The 18783-nt window shown below is 38.3% G+C and overlaps 2 pseudogenes; one reads left to right on the top strand and one right to left on the bottom strand.

The window, feature by feature from the left end:
- Vmn2r-ps131 (vomeronasal 2, receptor, pseudogene 131) lies at window positions 3191–6050 on the top strand (annotated as a pseudogene).
- Window positions 16872–17314, bottom strand: Gm3748 (predicted gene 3748; annotated as a pseudogene).

Here is an 18783-nt window from a genome sequence, read left to right on the forward strand (position 1 = left end):
CAGCCATCAGCAGCAGTATAGATTTTGACATCTCCCTAGCCTTACTTGGCAGTGCAGATCACTCAGATCAGTATGGATCCACCTGACAACAGAACTCATTGACCGCGGCATGACATCAACTCAGGCTAAGGGCATCCACATGACCTTTGGTGGTAACACTGTTCATGGACATCAATACAGATCTCATTGGCAGCAGGATCTCTGATCTAGACATGCACCATTGTGGCAGCAGGCTCCACATATATTTGCACAAACTTTGATAGAAACACAGACCACAGACACCAACAAAGACTCTGGGTGACATAGGACAACAGGCCCAGATATGGCTCTTGGTAGCAGTATGGAGCTCAATATCTCCATGGCTAGAGATAACAGAACAGACCACTCATGTAAATATGGCCACTGCGGGAATGCTTGGTCTATAAAAATAGGCATTCTTTTGTGGCCTCCATGGGGAGAGTGTAAAAAAGAAATCCTTTACCTTATATATATGAACAGAGCACTTCTATAAAAAGGGGTATGGGGGAGGCAACAAAATGAAGTAGAACGAAAGAATAATAATTGGAATATAACATCGTTTAATTTTTGTGGACATGCCTGAAATAATCTTGACTAAACATTTTCCAATGGACGTCAGCATTACAACTGAAATATCAGTCTCTAGATGTAATATGTATTAATTAATCCCAGTGGCTAATTTGCTACCAGCTTCAATTGTTTATGTTAGTGAAAGAAGGAGATGCACACATAGCTTTTATATTTTAATATGTCTTAAACAGTACAATAGCTGGGCCACTGACCAATCTCCATGCTGTTAATCCTGAGCTATTACTTCCTAATTCTGTGTTTCATTTCAGCTGTTCTTAACTCTACTTAGACAAGTTTCTGGGCCACAATTTTTGGCCCGGAACCAAGGACACTTGCCTTGCTTTTGTAAGCAATGTGGACTCTGTCTTTTCTCTGTTTGCACTTTCCTCCAGCATGGCAGACCTCTTCCTTCCTCCTTCTCCTAGTTGCACGCCCAGGAAATCCTGAAATCCTTCCTCTTTCTCTCCTCCCCAGATATTGACTGTTGGAATCTTTATTTACCAACCAGAACCTCCTGCGGGGGGGGGGGGGGGGGAGGTTTGCAGAATCTGTATGAAGATACTTTAGTGTCAAAAGTTTTTTGGGAAACAATTAGCATTCATGATGCAAGCAGCTACAGCTGTACAAAAATTACTTCATTCCACAAGGTTCAACATATGTATGGTTAAGTATAAAACATCACAACATAAACTCAAGGATAGAATTACATTATTATCCAAAAACATGCAGAAAAGTCTTTTAACAGTGTCTAGGATCCGTTCTGATATTTTAAAAGGAGAACAAACAAAAACCTGACAAAGAAAACTCATGTTGCCATAATAGTTTTCTACAGCAAACTTATTGGTGGCATTGCAGGATATGGAAAGGAGAATCAAATAATTTCCATAAGAACTAGAAATGAGATCAAGTTTTTGTAGTGGCACATGTCTTTAATCTACATTCTGTGAATCAAGGGTCAGGAGAACCTCTCTCCACTCAAAGGCTAGTCTGCCTTTTCTATTGAATCTACTCAAACCAGGGCTGAAATGGATACTCTGCCTTAAATGAAATGAGCTGAATACAGATAAGGAAATACATTTCCTCATCCTCAAAATAGTCCTTAAATTTTACTAAGTGTGAAAACAAATAATAAAAAATAAATACAAAAATAGAAGGAAAGTACTGTGCCCTGATCTGTATAGAAAGTTGAGATCTACCAACACTGCACAGTGAGACCCTGTTTCAACAAAAACAGAAAGATTTAATCCCAGCACTTGGGAGGCAGAGGCAGGCAGATTTCTGAGTTCAAGGCCAGGCTGGTCTACAAAATGAGTTCCAGGACAGCCAGGGCTATATAGAGAAACCCTGTCTCAAAAGAAAGAAAGAAAGAAAGAAAGAAAGAAAGAAAGAAAGAAAGAAAGAAAGAAAGAAAGAAAGAAAGAAAGAAAGAAAGAAAGATAGATAAAAGGGAAAAGAAAAAGAAAAAGAAAAGGAAAAAGAAAATGAAATAGTAAAAGAAAAGGAAAAAGGAAAGTAAAAAAGAGGAAGAGTTGTGCTTAATCACATTTCTGAAGGACATGACATGAACTGTGAATAATAGACTCTGTGATGGCAATATCAAAGGCAACATGAAACAAAGGATACAAATTCAGCATGCAGAGATCAGCTAAATTCCAGTGCAGCATATTGACATCCATCACCAGACCAATTATAATACCAAGGTTTTCCTTATTTAAGAAGTACTTTAATTAATTTTAAGCAATCTAAATTTTCACCATATTTGCAGGCTCCATAAAGCCTTTTAACTTCTGGAAATACTCCACCTTCCAGTTCATTATACAGAAACTCAGTACCTCCTCTCCACAAATGCCACAGGGCTCTGCCTATGCAGCTATTTTTCTCTTTCTATTTAGTTTGTTATGGTGTGCAGTCCTAATGTAGATGAGGTTATTTTGGTAATCTGATATTTTAGGTGTTTTTTCCCCTTTTATGTATGTTCTTTACTTGTAATTTGTGTCTATGTTGCAGTTCTTAAACAATAATTATAAGCAAAGTGAGGAGGAAAAGGTTGATTTAGTTCATGGATTACACTCAAGGGAACACAAGGCATGAATCTGGATAATGTAACTGAAACTTAGTCATTCGAGGTCTATTTACTGGCTTGTTCTGCATAATTTCTGATGTACCACTGCCTGTGGGCAACGCTGTTTCTAATGGGCTGGACACTCCTACATCAATTACCACTTTAAAATATGCTTCACAGGTCTGATGATAGGCTAGACTGATAGAGATAATTTCTCTATTAGGATCTCTGTGTTTTATACTGTGCTTTTTATTAAGAACACAAGAACTTAAAAGAATAACCACCTTGCAATCCCTGCACTACTTGCAAACAGGACACTACCGCATCTTCTTTCTAAATTTCAAGTTGATGGGAAACGATTCCACTTTTACTCAATTTCTCCACATACTGATGTCTGTCACCATAAAATGCACTAAGTGAAATCTGGTAACTTTGTTGCTGTGTACAAAATGAACTTATTAATGGCACATGCTAATATAATATAATTTATGAAGCGGTAAGTAAAACTCCTGATAGCAGGATATGTTTATTTTTCCTTAGATGCTGACCTCTGTGTGCAGTGCTGATTGTGGTCCAGGATTTAGAAAATTCGGGAAGAATGGAATGCCAGCCTGCTGTTTTGATTGCAGTCCCTGCCCAGAAAATGAAATTTCTAATGAAACAAGTGAGTATTTCCTACAGGGATAAGTTCTTCAAATTGATTATCATCTGGCAGCCTACTGTGAATGCTGACGTGGTCTAAAATGGTGTGTTAAAAAATACATATCATTTTCCTAAGTTGGGGATTATAAGAGTACAATAATTTAAAATACCCTTATTAAGAAAAATAGAACTTGTCATATATATTTGACTCACTGAAAATTTATAGTAGATGGAATATTCTCAAACAGTTTTGATAAGAAAACTTCAGTGTTAGTGTGTTCTAGAGAAGATCTTTCCTAGGGATTAACTCTCTCTAAAAATATATGTAGATCATGAGTCTTTAAACGATTTGTTTATATTGTCTTGATGTATGTACCTTTACATAAGTTTATGTACCCCTATCGAGTAGAAAAGTATATGGAAGACAGAATCAGGCATGTGGCTAGAGGGAAGCAAGTCTACGTCCTCTGAAAATCTAATGACAATGGCACATAATAATTTGTAAAATTATTAGAAACTGTTAAGGATGAGACAGGGAATTTTGTATAGTAAAGAGACATTCTTCTTTTCAAATGTTCAGTGTTATTTAAAGTGTAGAAAATTGAGAATCACTGTTGGCACATAATGCGTAAATATTAGGAGTCCTCTATTCAATACTAGTATAAATAGTACCTAGTTAGTATTTCCCACAATAGCATACACTAAAATTGTTTAATCATGAAAAGAATTAGCCACAATTTTCAAACGGTATTGGCATTTGCATAGCCCATATTTGTCAAATAATGATTTAGTCAGGATTAACTGAATATCATTGGCAGGCATGCATTTATTCTCTTCCTTGCTGCACCATCCTATATGATTAAATAGAAGTCCTTAAAGGCTTTTATGACCAGTAAGATAGCTTAGCAGTTAAATCCTTTCCCATTATATATGATGGCATTAGTTCATCACCAGAACCCATAAATAGGACGTAACCAACTCCTACCTGTTGTTTTCTGATACGCATGAAGTTCTACATAAAATGTACACAAGTAATTCAACAAGGGTGTTTGAATACACCTGACCTTTGTGCTGGGATCCAAACTCAAGTACTCTCTAAGAGCAACGTATTCTGTCCACAACCAAGCTACATTTATAATTCCTCAAACAAATTAAGTGATAACATGTCAACAAAAGCATTGTTCCATGTAAAAGACTTTAAACCTTGGAAGCATATTATCCCTTGTTGCAAATATCCAATCATTCGGTGCAATGGCAAACAGATTTCCTACACATACAATAGTGGGAATTACAGAGCTTTATACCTAGAGTTGCATTCTCTGTGGCTGTTTGACTGTGTTGGCCAAAACAATTACTATTGTACTGGCATTCAGTGATAGGGTTACTTATTTTTATGAAAAAAAACCTCAAGAATATGGAATTATTACAGTCAAAAGAGGACAAAACTGGAAATGATCTTCATTTTTGCAGTTACAAACTAATAATATATTCATATAAACTTTACTTCTTATTCTCAGCCTCATACCTCACCCATATAAACCCAGATACTCTCATGTTCATGAGAACATTTATTATTTTTAATCATAAATGCACTTATGAATTTACACACCCATGGTAAATGATCACAGCAATATAGCAAAATAGACAAAAATTTTTGTTGTTTTTGTTTACCATAACAATAAGAGGCATTAAAAAATGGAATCAATCATTTTATGTAGCAATGACCTTGAATGTATTTTCAGCAACCAGATTCACATATTGAAACACTTCTTTTATAAACTTAAATGAAATATCCTGACAGTAAAATTGCTGAAGCTACACTAATAATACTTTCATTTTTCCATTAGATGTGGAGTTGTGTGTCCCGTGTCCAGAAGACCAATATGCTAATACAGAGCAGAATCACTGCATTCATAAAGCTCTTATATTTCTCACTTATAAAGACCCCTTGGGGATGGCACTTTCCTTAATGGCATTGTGCTTCTCTGCATTTACAGCTGTTGTTCTTTTGGTCTTTGTGAAGCACCACAGTACTCCCATAGTGAAGGCCAATAACCGCACTCTCACCTACATCTTGCTCATCTCCCTCATTTTTTGTTTCCTCTGCCCCTTGCTCTTCATTGGCCATCCAAACTCAGCCACCTGTGTCCTACAGCAAGTCACATTTGGAGTTGCATTCACTGTGGCTGTTTCCACTGTGTTGGCCAAAACAATTACTATTGTACTGGCATTCAGAGTCACAGCCCCTCAAAGAATGATGAAGTACTTTCTTGTTTCAGGGGCATCTATCTATATCATTCCCATCTGTACTCTCATCCAAGTTATTGTCTGTGCAGTCTGGCTGGGAGCTGCTCCTCCTTCTGTTGACATTGATGCACGATCAGAGCATGGTCACATTATCATTGTTTGCAACAAGGGTTCAGTCAGTGCCTTTTACTGTGTCCTGGGATACCTGGCCTGCCTGGCCTTTGGGAGCTTCACTCTGGCTTTCCTTTCCAGAAACCTGCCCAGCACCTTCAATGAAGCCAAATCCATAAAATTCAGCATGATGGTGTTCTTCAGTATCTGCGTTACTTTCCTTCCTGTTTACCATAGCACTAAAGGCAAGGCCATGGTGGCTATTGAGATCTTCTCCACTTTGGCTTCTGGTGCAGGGATGCTGATATGCATCTTTTTTCCCAAATATTACACAATATTGTTTGTGCCAGACAGAAATTCTCTTCAAGTGATCAGAAAGAAATCATCTTCCCATGCTCACCTTTCATAAATTCTAATTGACACATGTGAAGTTGGTTCATAATCACCTAATATTGGATTGCATTGTCATATCTATTTGCTTTTGGAATGACTCTCACTGCTTCCCCTTATGATTTTGCCTAGTAATATCATGTCTTCTGAGGTCTAAATTGTCTCCTATAATTATCCACAATGTTTTCCATCAATTGTCCTCTTTGCCAGAAAGAGAAATACAATCCTGATTCATTTTAGGAGTTAGAGGAGTTCTACTATGAACATAGAAGAGAAAGGAATATTTTTATCAAGAGGCTGATAGATTATCTCAGAAGATGGTATTATGTCTCAGCAATTAAAATCAAGCCCTGCTCTTGTAGAGGAAATGATTCAATACTCAATCATACCAACTCCTATATAAAAACCACCTGTAAAAATAGCTATCTTGCCAAAAGCAATCTACAGATTCAATGCAATCACCATCAAAATTCCAACTCAATTCTTCAACGAATTAGAAGGAGCAATTTGCAAATTCATCTGGAATAACAAAAAACCTAGGATAGCAAAAAGTCTTCTCAAGGATAAAAGAACCTCTGGTGGAATCACCATGTCTGACCTAAAGCTTTACTACAGAAAAATTGTGATAAAAACTGCATGGTACTGGTATAGAGACAGACAAGTAGACCAATGGAATAGAATTGAAGACCCAGAAATGAACCCACACACCTATGGGCACTTGATCTTCGACAAGGGAGCTAAAACCATCCAGTGGAAGAAAGACTGCATTTTCAACAATTGGCGCTGGCACAACTGGTTGTTATCATGTAGAAGAATGCGAATCGATCCATACTTATCTCCTTGTACTAAGGTCAAATCTAAGTGGATCAAGGAACTTCACATAAAACCAGAGACACTGAAACTTATAGAGGAGAAAGTGGGGAAAAGCCTTGAAGATATGGGCACAGGGGAAAAATTCCTGAACAGAACAGCAATGGCTTGTGCTGTAAGATAGAGAATTGACAAATGGGACCTAATGAAACTCCAAAGTTTCTGCAAGGCAAAAGACACCGTCAATAAGACAAAAAGACCACCAACAGATTGGGAAAGGATCTTTACCTATCCTAAATCAGATAGGGGACTAATATCCAACATATATAAAGAACTCAAGAAGGTGGACTTCGGAAAATCAAATAACTCCATTAAAAAATGGGGCTCAGAACTGAACAAAGAATTCTCACCTGAGGAATACCGAATGGCAGAGAAGCACCTGAAACATGTTCAACATCCTTAATCATCAGGGAAATGCAAATCAAAACAACCCTGAGATTCCACCTCACACCAGTCAGAATGGCTAAGATCAAAAATTCAGGTGACAGCAGATGCTGGCGTGGATGTGGAGAAAGAGGAACACTCCTCCATTGTTGGTGGGATTGCAGGCTTGTACAACCACTCTGGAAATCAGTCTGGCGGTTCCTCAGGAAATTGGACATAGTACTACCGGAGGATCCAACAATACCTCTCCTGGCCATATATCCAGAAGATGCCCCAACTGGTAAGAAGGACACATGCTCCACTATGTTCATAGCAGCCTTATTTATAATAGCCAGAAGCTGGAAAAAACTCAGATGCCCCTCAACAGAGGAATGGATACAGAAAATGTGGTACATCTACACAATGGAATACTACTCAGCTATTAAAAAGAATGAATTTATGAAATTCCTAGCCAAATGGATGGACCTGGAGGGCATCATCCTGAGTGAGGTAACACATTCACAAAGGAACTCACACAATATGTACTCACTGATAAGTGGATATTAGCCCAAAACCTAGGATACCCAAGATATAAGATACAATTTCCTAAACACATGAAACTCAAGAAAAATGAAGACTGAAGTGTGGACACTATGCCCTTCTTTAGAAGTGGGAACAAAACACCCTTGGAAGGAGTTACAGAGACAAAGTTTGGAGCTGAGATGAAAGGATGGTCCATGTAGAGACTTCCATATCCAGGGATCCAATCCATAATCAGCATCCAAACGCTGACACCATTGCATACACTAGCAAGATTTTATTGAAAGGACCCAGATGTAGCTGTCTCTTGTGAGACTATGCCGGGGCCTAGCAAACACAGAAGTGGATGCTCACAGTCAGCTAATGGATGGATCACAGGGCTCCCAATGGAGGAGCTAGAGAAAGCAGCCAAGGAGTAAAGGGATCTGCAACCCTATAGGCGGAACAACATTATGAACTAACCAGTACCCCGGAGCTCTTGACTCTAGCTGCATATGTATCAAAAGATGGCCTAGTCAGCCATCACTGGAAAGAGAGGCCCATTGGACACGCAAACTTTATATGCCCCAGTACAGGGGAACGCCAGGGCCAAAAAGGGGGGGTGGGTGGGTAGGGGATTGGGGGTGGGTGGATATGGGGGACTTTTGGTATAGCATTGGAAATGTAAATGAGCTAAATACCTAATAAAATGGAAAAAAAATAGATACAAAGAATCAGATGGTCTCTTCTGGGCTCCAAATTTCCCTGAATTTATTTATGCACATAATCACACACACACACACACACACATACACAAACTAAAATTACGTACATTTTTCAAAGTATAGAACAATATTACAACACTTTACTGTGGTGTCAGAATGACAGGAACCAACAAAGAAAGGATGGGATATGGGTTTATCTTTAGGCATTTTACATAAGAACACTTAAGTGTATCATAAAAGACACAGTTGTTAAATAGAAAGGGAAAACAGATCTTGTTGAAATGATTTATTCTATGTGTGCAATTTAGATGACTCTGTGCAACAATCAGCTTTGATACCACAGAGTAATCTGAGGTTGGCAGCTGGTGGGAGTCAGGGCTGAGAGCAGATGATGGAGATTGACTTACAAATCAACTGGGCTTGATGTTTCTGTCAGTCAGCAGTTAGCAAAGAGAACGGGCAGAAAGCAACCATTCACACACACACACAAACCACACAAAGAATGGCTAAATTAAGACAAGATCCAACAACAGACATACACACAAACAGACAGACAAAAACACACATATTCACATGTTAGAAGACTGGAGCAATACTCCAAGAAACAGGCTCCAAAAATTCAATGTATACACTAAATACATATATACACATATGCACATACATACATACATACATATACACACATACTGGTGGGTAGATGTAATGAAGTTCCAACAAACAGGCTTCAAGCATTCACACATAATATACACACACAATTGGTGGAAGATGAAAGCTCCAATACATACCCAAAGAAGTTTTACATACATACATGCATATAGATGCAATGGATATAACAAAATTCCTAAGCACTCCCACACAAACTTTACACACACACACACAAACACACAGTTATATATATATATATATATATATATATATATATTTGGAAGATGGAAAGAATGAAGTTCCAAAATATTGTCACATAAACTTTATACATGTACATACATACACATCGTTGATAGGTGGAAAGAACAATATGATAACCACTTTATTCTTTCTCCTATGGCTTATATAGCCCAGAAAAGTATTTCAGGCAGTATAAGATTATTATTTAGTTCCCTTCTACTGAATGACTATGAAAAAGCTATTTTCCTAATACCTTTACAGAAATAATATTACATAGTACAGGTAAAGAAAACAGATGACTTGCTATAGATTAACAAAATGTAAGCAATCTAGGTATTTTTCTCAGCCAGTTTCTCTCACTAGCAGGCAGCAATCTGCAACTAGAAAGAAATGAGTGATTATTTTATTATTTATCTTTAAAAGTAACCTTATAAGTATCTTAAAGGAATCACACATCTAAACTTTTATTTAAAAATTAGTCATATTTACTTTAAATCCTCTGATTGTAAAGGCACAAGTCAGCAATTTTTTTCTTTTCTTTCTTTCTTCCTTTCTTTCTTTCTTTTGGTTTTTTTTGTTTTGTTTTGTTTTTTGTTTTTTGTTTTTCCAGACAGGGTTTCTCTGTGTAGCTCTGGCTGTCCTGGAACTCACTTTGAAGACCAGGCTGGCCTCGAACTCAGAAATTCGCCTCCCTCTGCCTCCCAAGTGCTGGGAATAAAATTGTGTGCCACCACACCCGGCTGTTTTCTTTCTTTTATTTTAAGTTTATTTACATTTCAAGTGTTGTCCCCTCACCTGGATCCCCCCTTCCACATACAGCATATCCCATCTGCCATACCTTTCCTTCTATGAGGGTGTTCCTCCACCAACCCACCTATTCCCACCTCCTGCCCTTGATTCCCCTACACTGGGGAATCTATTGAGCCTTCATAGGACCAAGAACTTCTCCTCCCATTGATGCCTGACAAGGCCATCCTCTGCTACATATGCAGCTTGAGCCATGTGTACTCTTTGTTGATGACTTAGTCCCTGGGAACTCAGGGAGGTCTGGTTGTTTGATATTGTTGTTCTTCCTTTGAGGTTGTGAACCCCTTCAGCTCTTTCAGTCCTTTCTCTAACTTTTCCATTGGGGACCCCACACTCAGTGAAATGGTTAGCTGTGAGCATCCGAATCTATATTTGTAAGACTCTGGCAGGGTCTCTCAGGAGACAGCCATATAAGACTCCTTTCAGCAAGCATTTCTTATCATCCACAATAGTGTTGGAATTTGCTGACTTTATCTACAATGAATCTCCAGGTGGGACAGTCTCTGGATGGCTTTTCCTTCAGTCTCTGCTCTGCACTTTGTTTCCATATTTGCTTCTGTGAATATTTTGTTCCCATTTCAAAGAAGGTCTGAAGCATCAACATTTTATGTTTTCTTTCCAGAGTTCACTTTAGTGGTACCACATTTTCCACACAGTCATACAAACAAGCAAGCATCTAGAATATAAAACTTGAGACACAAATGACGTCTAACTAGGGGAATGTAAGAAGATTGACTGCACTTTGAGAGGACCAAAGTTCACTTCCCAGCACCCACATGGCAGCTAAAAGTCATCTCAAATATATGTATTTATATATGCATATATCCAAAAGTCACATACACATTCAAATAAATACATGGTCGGGGAAAATTTGTAACTACACTAGCTGTATCAAGTAATTAATAAGTAATATGAAAGCTCTGGTGAGTCAGGAACCAGATACCTAGTTATATTTTTATTCTGCAAAATTATAATTTTTATTGCACATGTGTTTTCAGATAATATATATATATATATATATAGATCAAGAGTTAACAACAATCAACTTATCATGAATTTGTGTGTGTGGGTGTGCTTGAGAGAGAGACTGGGAGAGAATAGTGGGTGTATTTGGAAGCTATTCAAGGAACTGAAAGAGAGCAGTAACATTATGTAGTCACAATCTAACTACAAAAGCAAAAAAGAAAAAGAACCAAAGAGAAGTATAAAATAAGGCTTTAAAAATTTGACAGTAAGGGCCAGCAAAAATCTTCAACAAAATTATAGAAGAAAACTTCCCAAACCTGAAGTAAGAGATGCACATGAACATACAGGAAGCCACAGAACTCCAAATAGACTGGACCAAAAAAGAAATTCCTCCCAACACATAATAATCAGAACAACAAATGCACTAAATAAAGATAGAATATTAAAAGCAGTAAGGGAAAAAGGTCAAGTAACATATAAAGGCAGGCCTATCAGAATTACACCAGACTTCTCACCAGAGACTATGAAAACCAGAAGATCCTGGTCAGATGTTATACAGACACTAAGAGAACACAAATGCCAGACCAGGTTATTATACCCAGGCAAACTCTCAATTACCATAGATGGAGAAAGCAAAGTATTCCGTGACAAAACCAAATTCACACAATATCTTTCCACGAATTCAGCCCTTCAAAGGACAATAACAGAAAATAAACAATACAAGGACAGAAACTACGCCCTAGAAAAAGCAAGAAAGTAATCCTTCAACAAACCTAAAAGGAGACAGACACAAGAACAGAATGCGAACTCTAACAACAAAAATAATAGGAAGCAACAATTACTTCTCCTTAATATCTCTTAATATCAATGGACTCAATTCCCCAATAAAAAGACATAGACTAACAGACTGGCTACCCAAACAGGACCAACATTTTGCTGCTTACAGGAAACCCATCTCAGGGAAAAAGACAGATGCTACCTCAGAGTGAAAGGCTGGAAAGCAATTTTCCAAGAAAACAGTGTGAAGAAACAAGCTGGAGTAGCCATTCTAATATCTAATAAAATCGACTTCCAAACCAAAGTTATCAAAAAAGACAAGGAGGGACACTTCATACTCATCAAAGGTAAAATCTTCCAAAAAGAACTCTCAATTCTGAATATCTATGCTCCAAATACAAGGGCAGCCACATTCATTAAAGACACTTTAGTAAAGCTCAAAGCACACATTGCACCTCACACAATAATAGTTGGAGACTTCAACATCCCATTTCATCAATGGACAGATCGTGGAAACAGAAACTAAACAGGGACACAGTGAAACTAACAGAAGTTATGAAACAAATGTACTTAACAGATATCTACAGAACATTTTATCCTAAAACAAAAGGATATACCTTCTTCTCAGCACCTCATGGTACCTTCTCTGAAAGTGACCATATAATTGGTCACAAAATAGGCCTCAGCAGATACAAAAATATTGAAATTGTCCAATGTAACCTACCAGATCACAATGGACAAAGGGTGATCTTCAATGACAACATAAATAATAGAAAGCTAACATTCACATCGAAACTGAAAAACACTCTCCTCAATGATAACTTGGTCAAGGAAGAAATGAAGAAATTAATTAAAGATTTTTTAGAATTTAATGAAAATGAAGCCACAACATACCCAAATTTATGGGACACAATGAAAGCATTTCTAAGAGGAAAACTCATACCTCTGAGTGCCTCCAAAAAGAAACTAGAGAGAGCACACACTAGCAGTTTGACAACACACCTAAAAGCTCTAGAACAAAAGGAAGTAAATTCACCAAAGAGGAGTAGATGCCAGGAAATAATCAAACTCAGGGGTGTAATCAACCAAGTGGAAACAAGAAAAACTATTCAAAGAATAAACCAAACAAGGAGCTGGTTCTTTGAGAAAATCAACAAGATAGATAAACCCTTAGCCAGACCCATGAGAGGGCACAGGGACAGCATCCTAATTAACAAAATCAGAAATGAAAAGGGAGACATAACAACAGATCCTGAAGAAATCCAAAACACCATCAGATCCTTCTACAAAAGGCTATACTCAACAAAACTGGAATATCTGGATGAAATGGATAAATGTCTAGATAGTTACCAGGTACAAAAGTTAAAACAGGATCAAGTTAATGATCTAAACAGTCCTATATCCCCTAAAGGAATAGAAGCTGTCATTAAACACAGGTTCATTTGCCCCTTGCTATTTGCTTATAAAATACTAACAGTCAGAATTCTTCTCAGTGAATACTGGATGTAAAATTAGCAAAGTCAGTGTAGAAAATCAATAGTAAAGTAGAAGAAACCCCCACTCCCCTACCCACCCACTCCCCCTTTTTGGCCCTGGTGTTCCCCTGTACTGGGGCATATAAAGTTTGTGTGTCCAATGGGCCTCTCTTTCCAGTGATGGCCGACTAGGCCATCTTTTGATACATATGCAGCTAGAGTCCAGAGCTCCAGGTTACTGGTTAGTTCATAATGTTGTTCCACTTCTAGGGTTGCAGATCCCTTTAGCTCCTTGGCTACTTTCTCTAGCTCCTCCATTGGGAGCCCTGTGATCCATCCAATAGCTGATTGTAAGCATCCACTTCTGTGTTTGCTAGGCCCCGGCATAGTCTCACATGAGACAGCTATATCTGGGTCCTTTCAGCAAAATCTTGCCAGTGTATGCAATGGTATCAGTGTTTGGAAGCTGATTGTGGGGTGGATCCATGGATATGGCAGTCTCTAGATGCTCCATCCTTTCGTCACAGCTCCAAACTTTGTCTCTGTAATTCCTTCCATGGGTGTTTTGTTGCCAATTCTAAGAAGGGGCACAGTGTCCACACTTTGGTCTTCATTCTTCTTGAGTTTCATGCGTTTAGCAAATTGTATCTTATATCTTGGGTATCCTAAGTTTTGGGCTAATATCCACTTATCAGTGAGTACATATTGTGTGAGTTCCTTTGTGATTGTGTTACCTCACTCAGGATGATGCCCTCCAGGTCCATCCATTTGGCTAGGAATTTCATAAATTCATTCTTTTTAATAGCTGAGTAGTATTCCATTGTGTAGATGTACCACATTTTCTGTATCCATTCCTCTGTTGAGGGGCATCTGGGTTCTTTCCAGCTTCTGGCTATTATAAATAAGGCTGCTATGAACATAGTGGAGCATGTGTCCTTCTTACCGGTTGGGACATCTTCTGGATATATGCCCAGGAGAGGTATTGCGGGATCCTCCAGTAGTACTATATCCAATTTTCTGAGGAACTGCCAGAATGATTTCCAGAATGGTTGTACAAGCTTGCAATCCCACCAACAATGGAGGAGTGTTCCTCTTTCTCCACATCCTCGCCAGCATCTGTTGTCACCTGAATTTTTGATCTTAGCCATTCTGACTGGTGTGAGGTGGAATCTCAGGGTTGTTTTGATTTGCATTTCCCTGATGATTAAGGATGTTGAACATTTTTTCAGGTGCTTCTCTGCCATTCCGTATTTCTCAGGTGAGAATTCTTTGTTCATTTCTTTCTTTCTTTCTTTATTTATTTATTTTTTAATTAGGTATTTTCCTCATTTACATTTTCAATGCTATCCCAAAGGTCCCCCATACCCACCCCCCCAAACCCCTACCCACCCACTCCCCCTTTTTGGCCCTGGCATTCCCCTGTACTAGGGCATATAAAGTTTGCAAGTCCAATGGGCCTCTCTTTGCAGTGATGGCCGACTAGGCCATCTTTTGTTACATATGCAGCTAAAGACAAGAGCTCCCGGGTACTGGTTAGTTCATATTGTTGTTCCACCTATAGGGTTGCAGTTCCCTATAGCTCCTTGGGTAATTTCTCTAGCTCCTCCATTAGGGGCCATGTGACCCATCCAATAGCTGACTGTGATCATCCACTTCTGTGTTTGCTAGGCCCCGGCATAGTCTCACAAGAGACAGCTATAACTGGGTCCTTTCAGCGAAATCTTGCTAGTGTATGCAATGGTGTCAGCATTTGGAAGCTGATTATGGGATGGATCCCTGCATATGGCAGTCACTAGATGGTCCATTCTTTCGTCACAGCTCCAAATTTGTCTCTGTAACTCCTTCTATGGGTGTTTTGTTCCCATTTCTAAGAAAGGGTAAAGTGTCCACACTTTGGTCTTCGTTCTCCTTGAATTTCATGCGTTTGGCAAGTTGTATCTTATATCTTGGGTATCCTAAGTTTCTAGGCTATTATCCACTTATCAGTGAGTACATATTTTGCGAGTTCCTTTGTGATTGGGTTACTTCACTCAGGATGATACCCTCCAGGTCCATCCATTTGCCTAGGAATTTCATAAATTCATTTTTTTAATAGCTGAGTAGTATTCCATTGTGTAAATGTACCACATTTTCTGTATCCATTCCTCTGTTGAGGGGCATCTGGGTTCTTTCCAGCTTCTGGCTATTATAAACAAGGCTGCTATGAACATAGTGGAGCATGTGTTCTTCTTACCAGTTGGGACATCTTCTGGATATATGCCCAGGAGAGGTATTGCGGGATCCTCCGGTAGTACTATGTCCAATTTTCTGAGGAACCGCCAGACTGATTTCCAGAATGGTTGTACAAGCTTGCAATCCCACCAACAATGGAGGAGTGTTCCCCTTTCTCCACATCCTCGCCAACATATGCTGTCACCTGAGTTTTTGATCTTAGCCATTCTGACTGGAGTGAAGTGGAATCTCAGTGTTGTTTTGATTTGCATTTCCCTGATGATTAAGGATGTTGAACATTTTTTCAGGTGTTTCTCTGCCATTCGGTATTCCTCAGGTGAGAATTTGTTCAGCTCTGAGCCCCATTTTTTAATGGGGTTATTTGATTTTCCGAAGTCCACCTTCTTGAGTTCTTTATATATATTGGATATTAATCCCCTATCTGATTTAGGATAGGTAAAGATCCTTTCCCAATCTGTTGGTGGCCTTTTTGTCTTATTGAAGGTGTCTTTTGCCTTGCAGAAGCTTTGCAGTTTCATGAGGTCCCATTTGTCAGTTCTCGATCTTACAGCACAAGCCATTGCTGTTTTATTCAGGAATTATTCCCCTGTGCCCATATCTTCAAGGCTTTTCCCCACTTTCTCCTCTATAAGTTTCAATGTCTCTGGTTTTATGTGAAGTTCCTTGATCCACTTAGATTTGACCTTAGTACAAGAAGATAGGAATGGATCAATTCGCATTCTTCTACATGATTACCAACCAGTTGTACCAGCACCATTTGTTCAAAATGCTGTCTTTCTTCCACTGGATGGTTTTAGCTACCTTGTCAAAGATCAAGTGACCATAGGTGTGTGGGTTCATTTCTGGGTCTCCAATTCTATTCCATTGGTCTACTTCTCTGTCACTATACCAGTACCATGCAGTTTTTATCACAATTGCTATGTAGGAAAGCTTTAGATCAGGCATGGTGATTCCACCATAGGTTCTTTTATCCTTTAGAAGAGTTTTTGCTATCCTAGGTTTTTTGTTATTCCAGATGAATTTGCAGATTGCTCTTTCTAATTCGTTGAATAATTGAGTTGGAATTTTGATGGGGATTGCATTGAATCTGTAGATTGCTTTTGGCAAGATAGCCATTTTTACAATGTTGATCCTGCCAATTCATGAGCATGGGAGATCTTTCCATCTTCTGAGATCTTCTTTAATTTCTTTCTTCAGAGACTTGAAGTTTTAAAATAATTCTTAAATTCTGAATTGGGTTGAAATAACTTTGTAAAAATATGGTGAGACCAGGCAAACCCACAGATCTTAACTACAAGATCACTTATTCGCCCATTCTTCTCTCTCCTTTCTTACATGAGTAACCTCTTTTAGATAGGGTTCAAGGTAGAATTTGTCCTCCTCATATTTTGTCCACTGATCCTTAGTCAAGCTCTGATGTGTCACAGTCAGGTCCTTGGGCTCTCTTAATTAGAAACATCCTGTCATTATAAAGGTCCTCAGGAAGCCTTCTTATGGCTTCTTTTACATCTTCAGTTTCAAATATTGTATCATCTCTCATTAACCCCAGTTTATTGAATCCTGCAGTATTATAATACCCTGTTTGAAAACCTTCCAGCCAATTGCTTGATGCTGCAACCGCAGATCTTCCTGCCATTTTGACCTAAGAGTGAAGCCTTGGTTTTATTCTTATTCATTCTTCTCTCATACAATACATTCTAAACTCAGTTTTACCTCTCCCCACTCCTATTGGTCACCCTCACACTCTCACCCTCTTTCCCCCACATCCATTATTCCTGTTTCCCTTCAGAAAGAGCCTATATGTTAGATATATCAGCTGAATATGGCATAACTAGATATAATAAGACTAAGCACAGCTATTCATGTCAAGGTTAGGTAAAGCAACTCTGAAGCAGGAAGATGTTCCAAAGAACAGGCAGAAGAGTCAAACACCCCTGAAAATCTCATCTATCTAGAGGTTTATCAGTGTACAAATTATGTCATATAGAGGTAAAACTGACTGATGCTTCATGACTTCAGAATTTCTCTACTAATTTTTTCAATATTCCCTGTGTGTTGCTGAAAGTAATGTATGGAAACCACTGACTTTCTTTGTTCTGAGTTAAATCTGTTCTTCTTGTGTGAATGCAATGTGACCAGCTGCTTCCATCTCCAAAGAGATTGCTTCCTGAAGTGATAGAATATACTCTCAAACTATGAGCCAAGAAAAAAACCACCTATGCTATTTTCATAAGGTGATATTTTTAAAGCAGCAAAACAAATGACTAAGACAATTCTTTATCACATCCTTCTGCCTTGCCAAAGGCTGAAAATTGTAGTGACAACTGGCCATGGAAAATGTTGGAAACCATACTGTCTTGGTTAATGTTTCTACTTCTCTGATTAAAAAAAAAAGACAAAAATCAACTTGAAGAGGAAAGAGTATAATTAATCTTACAGAAAACAGTCCACCATCCAGTCAAGTCATGGCAAGAACTCAAGGTAGAAACCTGGATACAAGAAGTGATTTCCATAATGGTAGACCATGGAAAAAATACTGTGTAATGGCTTACTCCTATTGGCTTGCAGAGTCTGATTCTTTTGCAGCCTAGAACACCTGTCCATATGTGGCACCAACAACAATGTGGTAGACACTCTTATATCACATGCTCATTTTTCACACACTCACTCACTCACTCACTCACACAAGCAAGCAAGCAAGCAAAATCACCACAGTTAAGTCTGTCCCACAGGCAGACTGTTTTGGTATTTTCTCAACTGAAGTTCCCTCTTTCCAACTGACTTTACCTTTTTTTCAATTTCACATAAAACTAGCAAGAAAAGCCTAATAAAATAGTTATCTCTGATATGATATAAATGCAAATCTATTAAAATAAATATATTCATTCAGCAAAGCAGGTGATGAGACAATTCTTAATCACCATGTGTGTATAGATGGAATTTTTATGAGTAATGAGGAGTCATGAAATTCAGAAACATATTTTGTTATTTACATACAGATAAAAGCATTAAGATAATGAAGGGGAAAATCAATATAAATTATTGTGAAACAAAGAACAAGAAGAAAAGGGGAGAAGGAGGAAAAGAAAGAAGAAGAAGAAAAGAAGAAGGAGGAGGAGAAGGA

Source organism: Mus musculus, chromosome 17, assembly GCF_000001635.26.
Source record: "Mus musculus strain C57BL/6J chromosome 17, GRCm38.p6 C57BL/6J".
In the NCBI taxonomy this organism is placed as follows: domain Eukaryota; kingdom Metazoa; phylum Chordata; class Mammalia; order Rodentia; family Muridae; genus Mus; species Mus musculus.